Source organism: Meriones unguiculatus, chromosome 20 (assembly GCF_030254825.1).
Source record: "Meriones unguiculatus strain TT.TT164.6M chromosome 20, Bangor_MerUng_6.1, whole genome shotgun sequence".
NCBI classification, from domain to species: Eukaryota; Metazoa; Chordata; class Mammalia; order Rodentia; family Muridae; genus Meriones; species Meriones unguiculatus.
In genome coordinates, this window is record NC_083367.1 from 49,126,935 (window position 1) to 49,147,064 (window position 20,130).

Here is a 20,130-nt window from a genome sequence, read left to right on the forward strand (position 1 = left end):
CCTCCCCGAGACATGCACAGCCCAAAGAGGAGAAACAGGGGGAACTAGGTTTGAGACAATCAGAGAACACCATTGTCCTGGTAAGGAACTGTGATGCATAGCTACCGCTCCAGAGCAGGGAGAGACCACAGGCTAGTATCTTATAAACCATTCTAGAGTGTACACTCCACATGTCTTCTGTTTGTCTGTTTTTGTTTTTTGTTTTGTTTTGTTTTGGAAAGGAGGTTCACTGAGGCAAAGCCAGGATGTAGTTCTCATGTTGCTGTAAAGCAGTGGGCAGTGTGTAGCAACAGAAACCTAGTCTTTCCCAGGTCTAGAGACAAAGGGTATGTATCTGAGGGGCTCTGACCCCTGCAGAGACTGGAAAAGAAATCCTGTGCTGTGTCTTCTCTAGCTTCTGGTGGCCCTGGGACATTGTTTAGCATATAGCAACTTCATTCCAGTCTCCAAGGTCACATTGCCTCTTCCTCTCCTCTGTCTTCTACTTTGTGAGTCTAACTCATAAAGATAAATGTGATCACAATCAGGGTTTATCTCAATAATCCAGAATAAGCATCTTCTCTGGTGATCCTTGACTTAACCACAATCTTTCCCATATAAGGTAATAATTATAAATTCTGAGGATTAACACACAGAAAAATCATTTGGAGAGGCACCATTTAACCTTCTGTAGCCAAAAAGAAAACAAAAGAAAACGCTGGGCTCTATATTCAAAAGCTAGAGAAACAATAAAAAAAGCTTCTTTAATCTTTCTTTCATGATCTCTCTCTTGGGATTTCATGGTTGAGGGTGGGTGCACCTGTGTGGTTTGTTTGTTGTTGTTCATTTGTTTGGGGTTTAGTAGTTTGTTATTTTACATCATTCTATAAAAATTTAAGTGAATCTTATTAGTTTTGTGTGACTTTTGCTAAGAATATTTATGTGATTAGTTCACAGATGGGATAGATGTTGGTGTGGGCCAACTCAAAGGTCTGGATCTGGGTCAGTGTGTTGGTCAGCCTGACAGCTCTCCTGCACTCATGCCATTGAAGCCAGCTCTCCAGCACTGCCGGGTGAGGGGTAGGGCCAGCTCTCTCCTTCTCCCATGCCCACCTCACCAGGGCCAGCTCTATCACACTTCCCAAACAAGATGCATGCCTGCTCTCCTGGGTGTTGCAGCTGGTGAGGTGTAGGGCTAGATCACCAACTCTCATGCTGCCCAGGCCAGGGGCAAGACCAGCTATCCTGAGCTCACACCCTCGGGGTGGCTCACTGGCATCCACTGCAAAGAGGGCCAGCTCTACTGTGCTTTTTGGGTGAGGTTGGGGTCATCCTTCTAGTGTTGCAGCCAGTGAGAGGCAGGGCCAGCTCTGCGCAGCCTTTGAAAATCAACATGGCCCCAGGTGGTAGCCTAGGACCAAGGATGACTGCATTACCTTTGGCAGTAACATGTGCCTTGGACATTGACATAGACTTCCACTGCTCCAGGTACACAGACCTAGACGTGGTCCTCAGAGGCCTCGTGGGCCAGGACTTCACCATGGTGTTAGGTGTCATTGCAGGCCACTCACATAAGGCTGTTCCTCCATGGCATGCACCGTCACGTCCAGCTTCAATATCAGTTTTAAAGGCAAAATAACATGTAAAATCAGTGATGTTGAAACACTAAAATTATGCAATTCAAATCCCATAACTGATGCATGTGTATTGTTCATTCTTAACAGCGCAATGAAATTGCTGCACAAAATCAACCCGAGCACATTTTTATCCCATCTCCACATGTGTGCATGCTCTACCAACACTCTGTCCTTGGGTAACTAAGAGTAAGTGACTAAAAAGAGGGAGTCTAGATCTTTCTTCCTTCTTTTGACACAGAGAGTGTCACTGTGTTCAGTGTAAATGGTTGACTAACGCAAGGAAGAAGTAAAAGTTTGAAGGCTATGACAAGGGCTCTGGGTGATGATGTTTCCTTGGATGCCTTACTTTCTCTCTTATAGGAAGTCTAGGTTCTGATGCAAAGCATACCCTACCCAAGCTGTCAGTGCTTTCTCTCAGAAAAATAACAGGCTTATGTTATGTTTAACATACCATATCCTCACACATTGAGACCTGTGAGGATTGTGTGCTAATAGGACCTCAGAAATATTATCTGTGAGTGGGAAGCAAAGGACAGCATCAAACCCTGTTGTAGTCATGTCTACTCATCTACAGTTCCCATTGCCCATTCCTCTTCACTTCCATAGAGTAGCTGAAAAGGTAACATTATTAAGAATTTTTAGATGATAGCTGGATGCCATATGTAATTCCAACATTTCAGAAGGTTGAGGCAGGAAGGTTGCAAAGTCCAAGCCAGCCTGGACTACAATAGCAAGACCCCTGTCTTAAAAAAAAAAATTAATCTTAAGAGTCTATGAGAACATTCACCAAGTATGATACAGAATGCCTAAGCGACTACACAAGAGTGCAAAAGACCATCCGCCAGCACAAAACCATGTGGCTCAGAGTTCATTTGTGAACTGGGATCTGTTGGTAGTTGTTAAATTAATTTAAATGTGAATTGTGAGTTGTAACCATTTTTCAGTTGTAGTACATACACATACAATTCTAAAGTAGTATTTAAAAGTAGTAAGTGTTATTTTTGTAAGCTTATAATTTATATATTAACATTCTGCATTTATGTCTTATGGCTCATTAGACCCTCTTCTAAAGGCTAGCTAGAGTGACAAAATAGACCTTTTGAGCCTCTTTTTAATCTGTTACTCTCACCACCTTACATGGTGTCACTTAAGTTAGTGGAAGAGCTACATGAACATTGGTTAGCAAGGTAAAGCTAAACTGAGGCTTTAACCTAATGATTTTACTTAGATGGCCCAAAAACATTGATGCTTCAACAAAAATTCTTAATCATATCACCAAAAATAGAATGAATGTTTTTTTAAGTTTTATTATTTATATTCTCATTTAGTGATTGATTAGTTGGTTAACTGATTGGTTAGCCTCACCATGTAGTCCCAGCTAGCCCAGAACTCCTAGTGTTCCTCCTGCCTTTGCTTCCTGAGTGCTGGGATCACAGGTGTGTTGCCACTATGTCCAGTGTGACTTTCACGTTAACAGAGTGTCACCTGACTTCTTTAAGCACATCAAGTGGTAAAGGTTTTTTTCTTTTAGAATAAATACAGTAGTACTTGGAAAAGTAGTTCTTACCCTAACCTCCCAAAGACAAGCTGTAGCTTAATACTTACATATGAAAACAAGCAGCTCTCACAATTATCCATGTCTCTCCACTGTTCACAGTCCATAGAAAGGATGTCAGGTAACGCCGTTGCTCTATTCTCTTTCTAATAACATAGGCCTGCAAGAAAGATCTTCTCAAATGACTATAAAATTTACAGAGTAATTTACAGAGTCAAAATCTAATTAAATATAGTCAAATGACTATAAAATTTACAGAGTAATTTACAGAGTCAAAAATCTAATTAAATATCCAAAGTACACACAGGAATCAAAGTAAGGTTGAAGGACTCAATTACTTTCAATAAATCGGTAAAGAGTCATTTTCAAGGTACTGCTTTTCGTTTAGTTTTATTTTGTTTTAGTGGAAGGCATCATTGAGAATGAAAGAAAGGTTGTGCTGGTTAGTTTTTGTCAACTTGACATTAATTAGAGTCGCCTGGAAAGCAGGAACCTCAGTTGAGGAAATGTCTCCATCACATTGGCCAATGAGGCATTTTCTTTTTTTTTTTTTTTTCCACAGCTTAAATAGCCTCTGGGTAGCCAACCCCAGCATGCCACGTGGGCAATGCAGATAGGTCCACATACATGGAAGCAAGCCAGATCCTCAGCCTTAGCCAAATGTGGAGTTGTTTGTGACAGAGAGCACTCACCATGGGGAAGGTGGAAGGCGGAAACCAGCTCCATCTTTAAGGCGTGGCATTACGCAGCTCTCTACAGTTCCCCCTTTTTGTTTTAGACGCATCAGGCAAGAGTAGAGGTCTGATCTCTGATATTAGAAATAAATTGGGACTTTGTGAGGCATTTTCTCGATTAATGATTGCTGTATAAGGGCCTAGCCCACTGTGGAGAGTGCCACCCTTGGGGTAGGTGGTCCTGGGTTATACAAGAAAGCCAAGTGGGTGATCAAAAAGAAGCAAGCCAGTAAACAGTTTTCCTCTATGGCCTCAGCTTCGGTTCCTGCCTCTAGGTTCCTGCATGAGTGCCTGCCCTGACTTCCTTCAAGGATGTGGCCTGTAAACCAAACAAATCCCCTCCTCCTCAGGCTGGTTTTGCCCAGTGTTTTACCACAGAAACAGAAATCAAACTGGGACAGACAGATACCAAGCTATTAGAAACATCCAACAGCCTAGAATTGAAACAGAGAAGTATTTTCTGCAAATATTTATAGCTTTCTTTGGAAAACTTTAGTCATTGTGGCCCTGGTCTTCCATGTGATTTGAAAACAATGTAACCAGGATATGGCTTTTTTGAGAAATCATCGCTGTCTGGAGGGGGAGGATTGCTGGTCGTAGTCTCATCTTATTCACTTCATGAACACGCATTATTTGTTTTAGTTCATAAAAGAACATACTTTGGAGATTCGTGTGTGAACATTGTAACATCCTCCTTTAAAAGGTAGATTCAAAAAGATGTTTTAGTGTAATAAAGCATCTGGGTTTGATACTAACTACTCTGTAATACAGTAAAGCATTTTTTTTTTACTTAAAAACTTTTGCTCTAAAAACTGTATGGGTTTTCCTTTGTACATTAGTTTGTTTTGTATTCTTTTCACAAAAGAACAGCGATCCACCTCATTCATCAGGCAAAGAGGACAAAGACATGATTTCACTGATCACCAGAGGGCTTGTGGTTTTGACTGCAGACCATTTGACAAAAAGAAAGCCTGGTCTCTGGGTGGAATAAAAAAAATGTGAGTGGACCTAAAGGAAGACTTGCAGGACCCTCCCCCAAAAGTATACTCAGGAAACAGCACTAACATCCCTGTACCAGGCTGCAGATTTTATGAGTGAAGAGAAAGTGAGATCTCTAACATCTCAAAGTAATTCAGACACATCTTTGGATGCCAAAACACTTCAGACAAAAAGGTGAAAGGCCTCAAGAAAGCAGGCGATGGACTTCCCAGGGAACCAGATGCTGCGATACAAAGGCAGATGGTGTGGAGTGAGCTCCTGACATCAATACGTGGCCTGGAACTTTAGGGAGGTGAGAGAAAAATGGGAATTAACAATTTCCAGATTCCAGGCTTCAGGGAACACCCTGGTCCACTGGCGATTACTCAGTCTTTGTTTTCTCCTCCTGTTCTGTGCTTGTGGGAAATTATATTGGTAAGATTTGTTTAAAGCATCTGTTCTTCCCTATTGTTCTTTGGAGATGAGCTCTTTGCCCGAAGCGGTAAGCTGAGCCATTTCCTCTGAATTTGGGCTGATGTGGGAGATAGCATTTTAGGAGTGTTGGGTTGATTTTAGAGTCAATACTATAGAAAATACTCTTCCAGTAAATACACACACAGGACAAAACTTTGCTCTCAACAACCCTCATATAATTAAGTCATGATAAATAAGTAAAAAGGAAGGTAATCGCAATTCTTGGGAATTCAGCTCACCATATGGCCCTCCCAGGTTTGTCTGACTGTGAAAATTGGTTTTTTTACTTTTTTTTTTTACCTTAGTTAACAAAACTCTTATCAGAAAACGCTTTTAAGTCTTTATTTTTAGCATTGTTGTAAGCAAGCCAACAGACCTTGTGTATTTGAGTTTGTGCTTCAGAAGACAGAAGATCTATATAACGAGTTATTATCATTGTCCAACATGTTAAGAGAGAAAACTAAAATGCAGAAACAAACATACTCACAGACATGTGCCAACTGGCTAGTGCCATGGTCTTCAATGAGCCGATTGTGCTTAGGCACAGCACGTATTACCCAATTTGTCAAAAGCCAAGCACACCCTCTCACTCCTTTATTTCACGTTTTGTAACCCTTCTTGCCAGTGAATGCATTTGAGTTTACTACCCTTGCCCAAGCCATTAGGAGACTTAGCAATAAGAATATGATTTTTATTACTATAAACGAGTGGGAACTCCACTGGGCCTCTCGATTAAAAGCTGCTGGAGAAACAGCAGACCGCGCACACAGGGAGACTGACTAATGGAAGGTTTTTGAATAAGAGACTGACTACCAGAAACCTCACCAAGGTCGCGAAGCACCTTCATAAAAACGAAAAACTCTTAGGCCCTTTCCACCCCTCGCTCAGTGTGAGAGCCAGAGGCCATGGATGACCAAGGAGACAGTGTCTTTCAGACATAGCAAGGACGGCTGCACATAGGAGCTCACAGGAGTTGTGACACAATGCATAAGACCTGTGCAAATCAAGTCAACACACACACGTCCAACGCGGAGAAGAGACAGAGGCACAAATTCCCACCTCTCAGTGGGGAGGCATTGGCAGCTGATATCAGCTGGTGTAAACAGTCAGTAAAATGAAAAAAGAAAAGAAAAAGAAAGGAAGGAAGGGAAGGAGGGAGAAAGGAAGAAAGAGATATAGGCTTGTCTCTGAATCTCACTATTAGATCATTGAAATAATGGGCCACAAAGAAGTGGGAATTTCCCCCAGGAATCTCATGCTGCCATCAAGAGGGAGAACTTGTCTTCCAGAAGAAGATTTCACACAGTTTTAACAATTTGATAAAGATTAAGATTGAAGCACAGACAATGATGGGTCAGTGGTGGGCAGGCCACACCTTGACAGCCACTGCTTAGACATGCACAGCCTTGGCCTTCTGCCTAATCTTTGATTGAACGTCAGACCTTAAAGACAGATTCGAATTTGCTGCATCTCTTTTCTCCTCTTCCAATGTGGCCACACTGAACAAATCTGGTTTTGGGGGGGAGTTTTTGTTTTTGATTTTTCTGGTTTCCATTTTTAATGTTGATCTTTAAATTGGCTTATTGAGGAGAGCTAGCGCAACTTGACCTGGAGCACAGGTTATAATTCCCCAACCCCACCCAGTTAGATAACACTGGGAGAAATTGAGTCAGTTTTCTGTAAGAATATAGCCACTAAGAGTCAACCACACTCCAGTGGAAAAGTAAGACTACATGGGTAGCACAAATTAGATTTAGTTGGTGTTTAACAATAACAACAAAAACAAGACACAGAAGTATGTGCATAGGAAAGGAGAAATGGATCTGGGAGGAGTTGGGGTATGGGTGAATATGATCAAAATACATTGCAGAAAATTCCAAGAACTAATAATAATTTTCCAAAAAGAATGTTATTCTAGAAGTCCATGATCGAGGACTGATGTAGATATGAATTAAAGGTGACACACACCAGAGACACAGAAGAATATCTTTCCATAGTTTTTCTTATTCAGAATCCACCTAACTAGCACCATATACATACTCAACAATATTAGCTTATTAGGGATATTTCTAAATATTTTTAATTTTTTGCTCAGTCGTATAATTCCACCCTACTTTTCTGGATGGCTAGCTTTCTTGATAGCACCATTAAAGTGAAACCTCTTGGAGGTTTCAATAAAATGCTGTTCATTCCTTCATGACCCAGGCATGGCTCTTCTGGTTTTTATTACCGTCTTTAGTTCAGATATAAACCATTTTATTTTGCAAATAGAAAAAATTTCAAACTCTTACTTCTTATGTGCATTTGTATGGCCAGAGCTATTGGAAGTGTGCAAAATAAACACATGCCAGTCACTTTCTTCATTGGGATTGCAATAGTGCAACGTAGTTCTTCCTGGGGAGGGGACTTCATGGGTAGGAAGGGGGATTTACAAAGTCCTAAAACCATTTTGGTTTTTGAATTTTCAATGTTTTTTTTTTAACGCTTTACTCTCAAGTGTTTGTGTTCTCAGAGGAATTTTAATTGTATAAATGGGACAAATTTTTGTTTAGATTAATTTTTATTTCCTTGTAGATCTAGTAGAGAAATCAAATTTTAAAAGCTGAGCTAAGTACATATTCAGAGTTGAAGAAAAGCAGGACTAAAATATTTTAATTTTTGTTCTCAACTTAGATCTGAATTTTTTCAGTTATTACATATTTGATTTACAGAAAGAAAACTGGTAAAAAAAATCACATACTAATAAGGAGCAATCTAAAAGAGATGTAACAAAAACAGGGGAGGATATAATTAGCAAGAATCTCTCTGGTGGCGTCAGGGCTTTCTAGTTGCAGAGGGAACAGAAGTAGTCTAATTCCTCCATGGTAGAAGCCTTAGCTTAGATAAAAACCCAAAGACCAGTCTGCAGTTTCGAAAGAGCAAGTATATCCAACTATCTCTGTTAGTTCCACTGTTTCATTGTGTCCATGGCTTTGATAAAAAGAAGACATATAGATCTATTTTGAGAAATTTCTTCTCTTAAGCGACCTTTTTTCATGTGTTTTAATATATTTTTTCCTATAATACATTCTGATTATGTTTTCCTTCATCCAACTTCTCCCAGGCCCTCCCTACTTCCCCCACTCACCCAAATCCATACCCTTTCTTTCTTCTCTCTCATTAGAATACAAATAGACATCTACAATAATAAAATAAGATAGAACACAAACAAACAGGGAAAACAGCCAAAGAAAAAAAAATGCAAGAAACACATACAGATGCTGAGACACACAAAGAAAACCCATAAAAACCATAATAAGGTTTCTTTTTTTAAAGGCCCAGAAAAAGCATGGTGAGACAAAAACAAAACAAAACAAAAAACTCCAAAAATATCACACAGTTCATTTTGTGCTGCTCATCTATTGCTGAGCATGGGACTTGCCCTTAAGTGTGATTTATATGCCCAGTGAGACTCCATTGCAGAAAACTAATTTTTTCTTTTGTGGAGATAGATAATTGGAGATAGCTACTTCTGAGTTACGGATGGGATTTCGGTCTCCTTTCCTTCTCAGGGCTGAAACTTCATCTGGCTTAGACCTATGCCAGCCCTGTGCGTGTTGCCACAGTCTCTGTGAGTTCGTATGTGTGTCGGTCCTGTGGGGCCTAGAAGGCCCTGTTTCTTTTGTGTTCTCCATCCCCTCTGGCTCTTACAGTCTTTCTGCCTTCTCTACTGCAGAGTTCTTTGAGCAGTGAGGGAAGGGATTTGATGGAGACATCCCATTTGGGATTGAGTATTCCACATTCTTTCACTGTCTGCAGACTGTCAAGTTGTGAGTCTCTATTTTTATTCCCATCTGCTACAAAAGGAAGCATCTATGATGATGACTGAGCAAGAAAGTAATCTTTGAGTACAACAGAATATCATTAGGAGACATTTTATTGCTATGTTTCTTTAGCAGAACAATGGTGTTTGGTTTTCCCCAGGACCATAGCCTATTTAGTATTAGGTTCTTAGTTGCCTGGAAAATGTTGGACATGCATTCCATTATTAAGGTTCAAGGATCACTGAAGAAAAACCCCAGACTCAAGTAGTATGCAAAAGCAAGGAACGTTTATTCTGCAGAAAGTTACCAGCATGCTGGTGCCACCATTACTTAGAATGGGGCCCAGAAGTGAGCAGGCAGGCTCCATTTAAAGGCAACGATGGAGATTTCCAGAAGGAGTGTGGTAACCTTTCATTTGATTGGTTGACTCAGGAGGTATGGGGGATTTAGGATCGGCTACACACTTAGGAACTTTCCAGAGCTGCTAAGGTCTTTTCCTCAGCTTTGCTAAATCCCTGTACTCAGCTCAAGCCCATGTGTTAACTATTAGCCTGATTGTCTGCTCACGAGCTTCAGGTTTTAGTCAGATTAGCCAAACAGACTGGAGCTTTCTGGGGGAGTCTCTCAGGGACTTTGAAGTTATGACACTTCTCACCATCTGGTGGAGTAAGCCTTAATTCCAATCATATAGTGACTGGTTAGCCCCACAACTCTTGTGCCACTACTGCCCCCGTGTAGTGAGAGAGGCTATCATTATAAATCACAGGGTTTGTAGGAGCTAGGTTGGTCTTTACCTTTCTCCTCTAGTAGTGATCCAAGTAGACTTCCTGTACCATGAACACTAGTCAGTACGGGTGAAGGCTGTAGGCAGGCATCGGTCAGCTCAACTTCTCCATGTTCAGTGAGTTATGTTGGTATCATCTTCAGCAATAGGGCCTTACCACTGGTTTCTCTAGAGCAACCAATAGCCTGGGTTGTTTGTGGGTTTCCCTGAGGCCCCTTTGGCCGACAATTTGGTTAGCTGTAACCTATTCTCGGCACTGGGGGCTTTTATTTGGTCGTGAGAGGTGTCTACTTGGGGCTTTGTCTTGCTTGTTATTTGGTGATTCCAATTTAGATTTGTCTTATCTGTGTCTTTATTGTAAGAAGCTTCTACTATATTAGGTTTCCATGTGGCCTCTTAAATGGCCTTTAGTTTCAGCTGTCCCTCCCATATTCCAGCTGATACCACCCAGCCTTTTAAAAGTACTTATTAAATTCCTCTGACTCTGCTTTTCCAACAATCAAGGCAAAGACAGTGTTTATAGTCTCCCACACACACCCATGAATTCATCTGACATTTCTGGCCTTCGAATGCCAGGTGCCTTGAGAACACTGTACTAAGTAAGGTATCCTCTACTCTCCAAAGAGATGCAACTTTGAGCAGGGGTGAACATATAGAAGTAAGTTGTCAGTGAGGAAAAAAATGCAAACAATATCAAAACACTATTAAAATATACAATTAACCTATCACAAGGGAACTTTATCTCAGAGGCATAGACATTTCAGCATAGATCAAGAGCGCATGGATCAGGATCGGACAGGAGCTAATGAAGATGTTTTGTGCAGTGTGCAGACACCTGGATAGTTCAGTCTCCGCTGCTCTCCTGTGACTACTGCCAGCAGAAACCCTAACTCCTGACTATGGTTTGTCTGAGAAGCCATTGTGCTCTGCTAGCATATGAGAACCACCAAATGCCATTTCTTTTCTTCTACATGTAAAGGAGACAGATGGAGTTACCCTGAGGACAAAATACAGAAGAGGAGAAGTATGCCATCGGCTTTTCCAGCCTACTATCCCTAACACTTTTCACTAGCTCTTCATCAGAATCAATTCCCCTGGCTTTTCCAAAACATGGTACATAACTATGCCCCAAGCGCCTTCCTAACTGAAGCCAGGGGGGAAAAAAATGCACATGGCGGTTTGAAGATTGCCACCTGTAATAGCCTTTCGAATTTGGATTCCCAAGCAACTGGAGACTTTTGTGTTGGAAGTGTATCTCTACTCTGGAGAATTTGGGTAGGAGGGGAAAGGGAGGAGCCAGACACACACTCTTGCGACCCAACTGTCCAGGAACTGGCTTGTGGCAGTGACACTAAAGGGCAAGGATAGCTGGAGGACACACTGCAGGGGCTATGATGCCAAAGGTGATACCTAAAAAACGTGGTGCTGTGGCGTGAGCTAATTGTACGGCTGCAGTTTGACTTGTATTCCTTCCAAAGGTCTGGGAGTTTCCTCGGTACCTGTAAATGTGACCTTATTTGGAAGTAGGTTCCCTGTAGCTCACCAGATGAATATGATGTCATTAGAGTGGGTCGTAACTCAATTAGGACTATATACTTATTTTTTTTTAAAAAAAAAAAAAAAGCAGGGGCTGGGAATTGGATAAGGAACCCAGATGTCTTTACAGGAAGAATGCCATGTGAACAAGAAGGCAGAGATTGAAGTAATGCATTCTCAAACCAAGGAGTGCCAAAGATTGTCAGAAAACCACCAGAAGCTAGGGAGAGGCCTGGAACAGATCCACCCACACAGCCCTCACAAGGGCTAACCCTGCCAACACCTTGATCTCAGACTTTTGGTCTCCAGAACCAGGAGACAATGATTTCTGTTATTTAAACCCCTGGTTTATAGTGCTTCGCTCCGTCTGTCTTAGCAGACTACCACCTGAGTTTTTACCCAAGTTGGTTTTGTTGTTTATTTGTTTGGGGAGGAGGTTTGTTTGTTTGGTCTGTGTTGTTATGTTGCTGTGTTACCCTGTGTCCCCATGAAGTTCTTTTCCTTCACTGGAATCAACTTTTTGCCCCTTCAAGCACTGATGGACACTTTCTTTGGTGTTTATTTTCCCTTTTAGCCACCCCAACTATCGCAATTTCCATTTTAAGCTACACACAGTTCTGGGGAAATGCCCTCTCCACCCAAAACCCAAAGGAGACGGACCAACGAGAGAATCTGTAACACCAGCTTCATCAGTCAACAGTGTGGTCCCTGAGTGAGAAAGCCTGTGACGTCAAGTGCCAGCATGCATGCTGGGTGGTGGGGAGACAGATGGAGTACGAAGATGCTCATGTCACAGCAGGCTTGTGGAGGCCAGGTGCTGAGTTTCAGAAGTGAGTTCTCTCTGTCCACTGTGGGTCCCAGGGATAGAGCGAAAGGTCTTCCGGCTTGCATGTTAAGTGTTTTTATCCTCTGAGGTACCTCATCAGCCCCAAGTTCCCAATGTTTTATAACAATGACGAGGCACGGAGTTTGTGGAGGTACAGACATAAACATGCTTGTGGTCTGGCAATTCTGGCACGCTCCCCTCTGAGAAAGGCTGACCACAGAAGACAAGAAATATGGAGAGAAACCCAGTGTTCAGTGACACCTTCGTGGCTCTTTGTGCCTGATGTTGGATCCCCTCATCTCTTGAGCCACTTAAGTAATGTCAGTGCTGGTTGGAGATGGCTTTCCTGCTGTCTCCATATGAAAACCTATGACCCAGAACTCCCCATTTACACTTCAGACATCATTCACAGACATTTGATAAACATTTAAGTCGTCTGCCATTTAAGAGGGTATCTAGTGTTAACTTATAGGCCCTTTAAAAGCAGCATCAATCAACTGTGAGCCACCGCATAGCATTTTAAGGGAAGGTGGAGATGATACTATTGACCTTGAACGAAAGCATGGCGATGATGGTGGCTTTCCCAGCCCAGCTGCCCACGAGGTTTTAATGAAATTTCTGTAAAACACAAAGAACACTGAGTCTGAGCCTTACGCAGTCCTTAGGAGGTGCTGGGCGTTTAAGGCTTAGGGATGATAGGGGTAACCAAACCATAGGCTACATTTCCTTCTTCCTCCACTGTGTTTTCACCTGCCTGCTTCTGAGTCATACAACCGAGGTTCAAATGCTCCTGTAATCATAGCCCTGCCCATTAGCTGGAACAAAAGAAATAAAGTTTGCAACTTCATCTACCCTGAGGTAAAGTTTCCCCTTTCCCGGTGGTGTTTGCTGTGCCCTGGCTACTCACTTATATACTGAGTCACAATTCTCTCATGGTATAGTACTTATCTCTACTTATCAGTACTCCTAGAGTCTTTCCTTCCACACTCTTAACTTTGACCTTTAGCTATTGGCCCTGGCCAGTTTTGGGTCAGAGCATAACTCCTGGCCACTGCATTGGCAACTGTGGCCACCATTCCTAAGAGATGGCTGTACTGCTGTCAAGCTCCTTCTCCAAATGTTTGATCTTTCAGTTTGGATAAGTGGGATAAGTGTCACCATCATTTGTCACAGCCAAGGTCATATGGACTGGAACACTTGTTTCAACAATGGTGTCTGGTAATTTTCTCTTATCCTAGATCCTGGGATCTGCTCTCATTCTCTTGACTCCCCTCTATTTATCTTAGACTCTCCCATAACGTTACTACAAACCTGTAGCTCCTGTTTCCTAATAACCCCACAGACATCTCTGCCCCACCTACCATCCGAGGGCCACGGTTCCTTTGGTCATAAGTTTGCCACAATCTAAATATCTACCACAGAATTAAGTGGTAAAGTCTTTGGGGAGTTGGAGCCAAAAAGCAGACCAGATGAAGATGTGAGCGAAGCATGAAAATGATATACCCAAGATGGTGACAGCAAAGGAATTAGAAAGAACAAGACTCCTGGTGTTGAAAATCACTGTGCATAAAATAACCTTGTCGATGCATGTGGGTCCAGGATATACATCCGAAAGTTTAAATGCAAGAGGAGTCATCAATATGAATCAGAGAAGACCTGCTCCTAGGATTATTCAGAATTGAGGCAGCAGAACTGGAACAGCAACACACAAGTTACCCAGTCATAGTAGGTACCCTGCTTTTATGCTATTTTTGTTTACCCTTGCCTTTTTATGTCCCTCTCTGTCTGCCTACCACTAATCCAGTCAGAAATAAAACAAAGATGTCTTCAAAAACATTCTCATCGCAGGGCTTACGGGCTCTGCGAAAACTAATAGTTATCACATTTGGCCAACTTTCAGTGTGTTCTTTTCTTGTTCTAAACATGCAGAATAAAATAAATGTTTATCATTGACAGAGACCCTTTTTACTGGATTCACTTTTATAAACAGCCATCTCACTTGTTTTCTTTCTGCATTTGAAAAATTGGAAAGTCCGTGCCTTTCTCCACTGACTTGTCTCAGCGGGGAAGTCATTCTGGCATATTACAAGAGAGGGTGACATTTCCCAGAAAGACAGAGGACATTTTGACCAGTCCGAGCGTTCCTACCTTAGGAAGATAACCTCATTATGATTTTGCAATGCCTGTGTCCTGGTCAGGGCTTGGATTCTAAGACTCCACACAAGAGAACACAAGACTCACAGAATCTGGCTTTTCTTGTGCTGAATCAGGAAACAAAAATGTCACTTTTTTTGTGTGTGAAACTTGGGGCTTATATCCTATTCTCTTCTAACCATATGCATAGACTTTGAAAAGACTCTCTTCTTTTTTTAACAACCATGACTGCGAAGACAATGGCTTGCTAAACTGAAAGACAATGTTATTAAGTGGAGAATATTGAGTCTATTGTGGGTCTTCCTTGATGTGGTACAACTTCCTGAGGAATGGTCACTAACGAGAAAACTGTGGAAGAAAAGCTTAGTTTATAATACTGGGAAAGTTTATTGTTGAATCACTTATTTGGGTTAATGGGAGCCTCTTCTGAACCCACTGTTCATATCATTATAGGTGGAGTAATTCTTAAAAACTTTGTCTTTGCTTTCTGGCTTAGAAATAAACTCCAACTTTGTTGTGCCTTGTCTCCCATGGACACACGTGCCAACTTGAATCGGCACTAAACTCATCCCAGATTCACTCAGTACAATGTCTACAGCTGACCAAAGATAATTTCAAAATTCAAAACTTTCAACAGTATAACAGCCAAGCAGAGACAGATGGGATAATTTCATGGTAACAATCTGGCCCTATACAACTCTTAGACCTTACATGACATTCTCTCTCATTTTTGGCAAATAATTTCATCTTTAAATGTGTGTTTAAAAAAAATAAAAGACTTTCATCAGACAGAACAAGAACAGAAACAAAATATCACAACATTCATAAAGATATGGAGGTCTGAGATCGTGAATTCCCTGTCCTTTGGAGTTTTTAGTGCAAGGAAGAGATAAGTGACTAAATGAACAGAAATAACCAAAATGTACTAAATGCTGTTAATTGTTTATAAAATTAATCTAGAAATAAACAAGGCTGAAGACTTCTAACTATTAGATTTCTTGGAAGAAAGTCTCTGTAAATTTTTAAAATTTTATGTGAAATGTTTTTATTTTTATTTTTCTTATTTTGATAAAAAGAAGCTAAGTTGCAACTTTTTGTTCTGAAAACAAAAGGGAAATTTTCAAACAACTATGACTGCAACCTGGACTCTTCTACAGGAGTTTGTAGATGATCATTTAAGTTCGTCTGTTAGAAAAAAAATAAAAATTAAAAATCAAGAAAATAAGCTAAAATGTGATTTCTTTCTACCAGAAAAAAAAAAACTTAAAATTAAATCACTTAAAAAAATGAGGATATAAGGAAAAAAATGTATGTTTAAATCATGGGACAATTTTGAAATACCTCCTACAAGCAACTTATAATTTAAATTCAAAATTTCAGTTTGCACATTGAGTTTTGTTTTAATTAGCACTGGAATGAAGGATGTAAGAGTCAGACCTGTTCTTCACCAGCTCATTGTGGAAAAGTAGAAAGAAGAGGACATCCTTAACGCATCACACCAAGCTACGGATCAGGAAACTCCACAGTGAAGAACATTTGTGAACAGCATGAGAGAATGGCCATCGGTTCTTCAGTTGTTGCTGTTTTGAGACAGCATCAACTGTCTCACACTGTATCATGGGTGTGAGAGGCAGAGCCGGTGGGTTGTGAGGTACTTCGCAGTTAGGATGTCCACATGAGATTTACCTTTTAATATGTCCATTTATTCATGTAAACATTCCATACAACACCGGACTATTACATAGATTATGGTAACATGTTCTTCTAATACCATGCTATTATAAAAATTATGGTAGTCTCATGGAAACAGACATCTCAACAAGTGGGGACGGTGGACAGGAAACGCTGTGTGCAATGGGGAATCCGATCCAGTGATGGCACTTGGGGAACAAACTGGACCCTTGTCCAGCAGGAGGTCTTTCAGCTGTGGCAGGCCAGGAAGATGGCAGTGTTAGAAGTTCCAACGGGTCTTTGAGAGCATCGGCCAGCAGCTAGCAGTGACAGGCAGTTATGTGTAAACCCAGCAATGGTGCAGAAGCCCAGAGTCACATGGTGGCCAGTCTCAAGGTCCCCTTGCTGGTGGGAATCAGCTTATTGCTTTGAGATGTCATGTCTAAAGTGCTAGGCAGTATGATCATAGGGCGGCCTCCAAAGTTTCAGCTTCTTACAGTTCCACTGGGCACTAGGATTGTGCTATCAGAGCGCACACTCTAGGATTAGTGCATGAACCCATCTGAACCACTTTGGAATTAGTTCATTAGCACATTGGAGCCACTTTGGGACTGGTTCGCTAACATAACACCCTGCTTCAGGCTTGGTTCCTGTTAAGCTGCCTTGTGCTGGGCTCTTAACGCATCTTGGAAGCATCACATTATTCCAAGTCACACAAAATGGTTTCACTTATGTTCCTAACAACGGGCTAGCCTGAAGTTCGTTATGTACAGTGGGCTATCCTGGAACTCTGGCGATCCCTGCCTTAGCCTTCCAGGGCTAGAACTGCAGGTGTGCACCATCACACCAGCTATAGTTTGAACAACTATGATTTAAGACACAAACTGGCAGAGCAGGGGGCACACCAGACGACAGAATAAATCAGGATTCAGGGTTACATTGTTAACATGAGCTCAGTGGAGCCTTTCAAGACTTGAGTTTAGTAAGGACTAGGTGACATTATTACATGACTTATTTTTAGAAAGGTCGTCTGGTTGCGTGGTGAAGACTAAGAACAGAAAGAGAAGTCTGGACTAATAGACAAAACAAGCCTCCACAGTGACTCCAACAGAAGTGGAGCTAGGCTGAGGACCTATGGGAGGCTGGAGATGGGGACTTGATTGAGCTGGATGATGGAGTGGGCGGTAGGTAGAATCATTTCCAGAGATACAAATTTCAGAAGGAGAAGGCAGGTTTGGGTGAAAGATCAAGTGGAATCTTGAACACTAGCTTTGAGATGCCTGTGTGGGGTGAACTGCAGAGAGCAGCTGTAGACATTAGCCTGGACCATCGTAGAAGCAATATAGACCTGAAAGAACCAAGAGTAACAACAAAATTGTCTGCTGGCAATTACCCTGTATGAGCATGAGGGAAAGACAGAGACAGAGAGCCAGGGATCCAGAACAAGGACACACATGTAAGGGCTGACAAAAGTTTTAAAATAAGATGACCAAGGAGAAGGGGAAATGCAGAACAGGAAAGAGCCCTAGCTCAGATCTTAAGAAAGGGAGAATTTCAGGAAGGGAATGAGGGTCATGGCTGTGGGGATTGAGTGAGCCCTGTCCATTAGGCAACGCTTGGCAAAAGGAGTCCCAACTCTGGGATAGAATCCGAAGAAGTCGGTTTTCTGGACCTGCAAGAAGTAACTGGAGGTGAGGAAGCAGAATCAGGAGGGGCGACTGTAGGGAAAGAGACTAATTAGGAAAGCTGCCGGTCTGGGTCTGTGTGTGGCCCAAACAAGCAATACTTGCACACACAAAAGAATCCTGTCTTTTGTTTCATGGCTCTAGTTTAGAGTCGCAGAGTAGTGTTGACAACATGAAATTCTAACAATCTGCCTTTTAGACTTTTCAATATTTACTTCCTTGTTTCTCTGCATGTCTTTTCCTTCTCTCTTTCTTCCCTCTTTCCTTCCTTTTAGGACAAGAAAGGATAAACTGTCTCCAGTGAGAAAAAAAAAAAAACAACACAGTGACACAAAGGATTTAGGTATGCCAAGACAAATTATACCAATTTAGTTTAATGATCTTAATTGGCTCTATGATGGATTCTAGAATCAGACAGTCATTTTATTAAACAAGGCAGGCCTTTCAGCCAGCAGGGCAGAAGAGACTGAAAGAAGGAAGGGCTGAAAGAAAGGGAAACCGGAAGGGAATTCATATCAGGCCTATGAAAGTTGTATTCATTGCAAGGCTGGGGCTGGGAAATGATGGAAGGCAGTTGAAGTTACCTCTGTGTCCAGAGTTAGAACAAAGGGAACTTCCTTATTACTGCAGTTGGAAGGAGTCTCTGGGGGATAATTTGGCTATTATCTTTCTAATCCCTGTCACCGAGGGAGGACAGGGAGACAAGTGTCAGTAGCTCAGTATCAGTGTGGTGACCTAGAACTTTAATGTGTCCCCTTTCTGACTTTTTTACCTGCTATATTGGAGACAAATCAAGTTCCTTAACCCAAAATAATAGCCCTCCGAAACTTTTGCCTGACAGAGCATACGTAATTTTAGAGGCTAAGATCTAAAGCCTGGAATTGTAAATTCATCATCTCCAATCCATTTAGACAACTACATTTAGAATTCATATCTTTTGTGTAGATACCTTTTACCAAACTAGTAGAAAATTTTTATTGTTCTCTTCTGAAGGAAAGGTACAGAATTTGGAGTGATTAAGAGTAGTGGTAAGAGACAGAATATTCATTTTATAAAACCAAAGGTCAAAATTTCTCTTGAAAAACTATAATGTTGGTGGCCTTGTCAGGCCACAGAGGAAGAGGATGCAGGCAGTCCTAATGAGACTTGATAGGATGGAGTCAGATAGAAGAGGATGAGGGCTCCTCCTTTCTGGAGACTAGGGAAGGGGGATAGGAAGGAAGTTGGAGGGAAGGTGGGGCTGGGAGGAGATGAGGGAGGGGACTACAATCAGGATGTAAAATGAATAAGTTATATTAAAAATGAATTTTACTTAAAAATATAAAAAAAGAAAAGGAAAACTATAATGTTATGCTGATTTCCCCAGCAAAGGATAGAACTTTTAGAATCCATTACCGCCTTTACAAACTAAGGCTCAGGAGCCAACTTGTCATTTCTCAACCGTCATCAGAGAAGCTTCTGTAGATCGCAATTAACAAAGAGACCTACAACTGTCACAGTACAGAGAATAAGAGAGGGCAGAAGGGGGGGGTCCCAAATGGGGTGAGCACTGTCACATCCCCTCCTCCAAGGCTCAGGGATTGCTCAGAAAGAGCGAGAGAGCCAGGAATGGTGGGTGACTACCAGGAAAAGGTGTCTTCCAAGCACCGCTGGGCAGCTGCACATACAAACTCACAGCAGTTGTGACAACAGGCAGAAGATCTGTGTGAACTGAAGCCACCCCAGATCTGAACATGGAGAGGGCCAGGGGGAGAGAATGTTCAACCCTTAGCTGTGGTGCTATTGGCTAATTATTATGGCTGCTAGGAGGAGAGTCAGCTGGGGTGCTTATTTGTTTGTTGTTTGTGGTTTTTTTTAAGAGTGTAGTCCCTGGGGAGTAGACCATACTCCAGTGAGAGCCACTCATCCAAGAATAGACGGGCAGCACAAACTGGACTTGATGAATGTTTAAGGGAAAAAAAGACCAAGTTAGGTGAGTAGGAAAATGAGGTGGATCTGGACGGAACTGAGGGAGAGAGTAAATATGATCAATGCACGTTGTACATAAGAATAGGCAGAGAGTGACAGAGAGAGGAAGAAGAAGAAGAAGAAGAAGAAGAAGAAGAAGAAGAAGAAGAAGAAGAAGAAGAAGAAGAAGAAGAAGAAGAAGAAGAATTAGAAAAGAGGACCAATACCAAGAACCAAAAACTTTATTTCTTAACATTTATCCATTTACCACTATTCTCTAAAGCTTTCATAAGGTAAGCCAGTGGTGTGGTGGGCACACCTTTAATCCTAGCACTCGGGAGGCAGGGTCAGGGGTATCTCCAAGTTT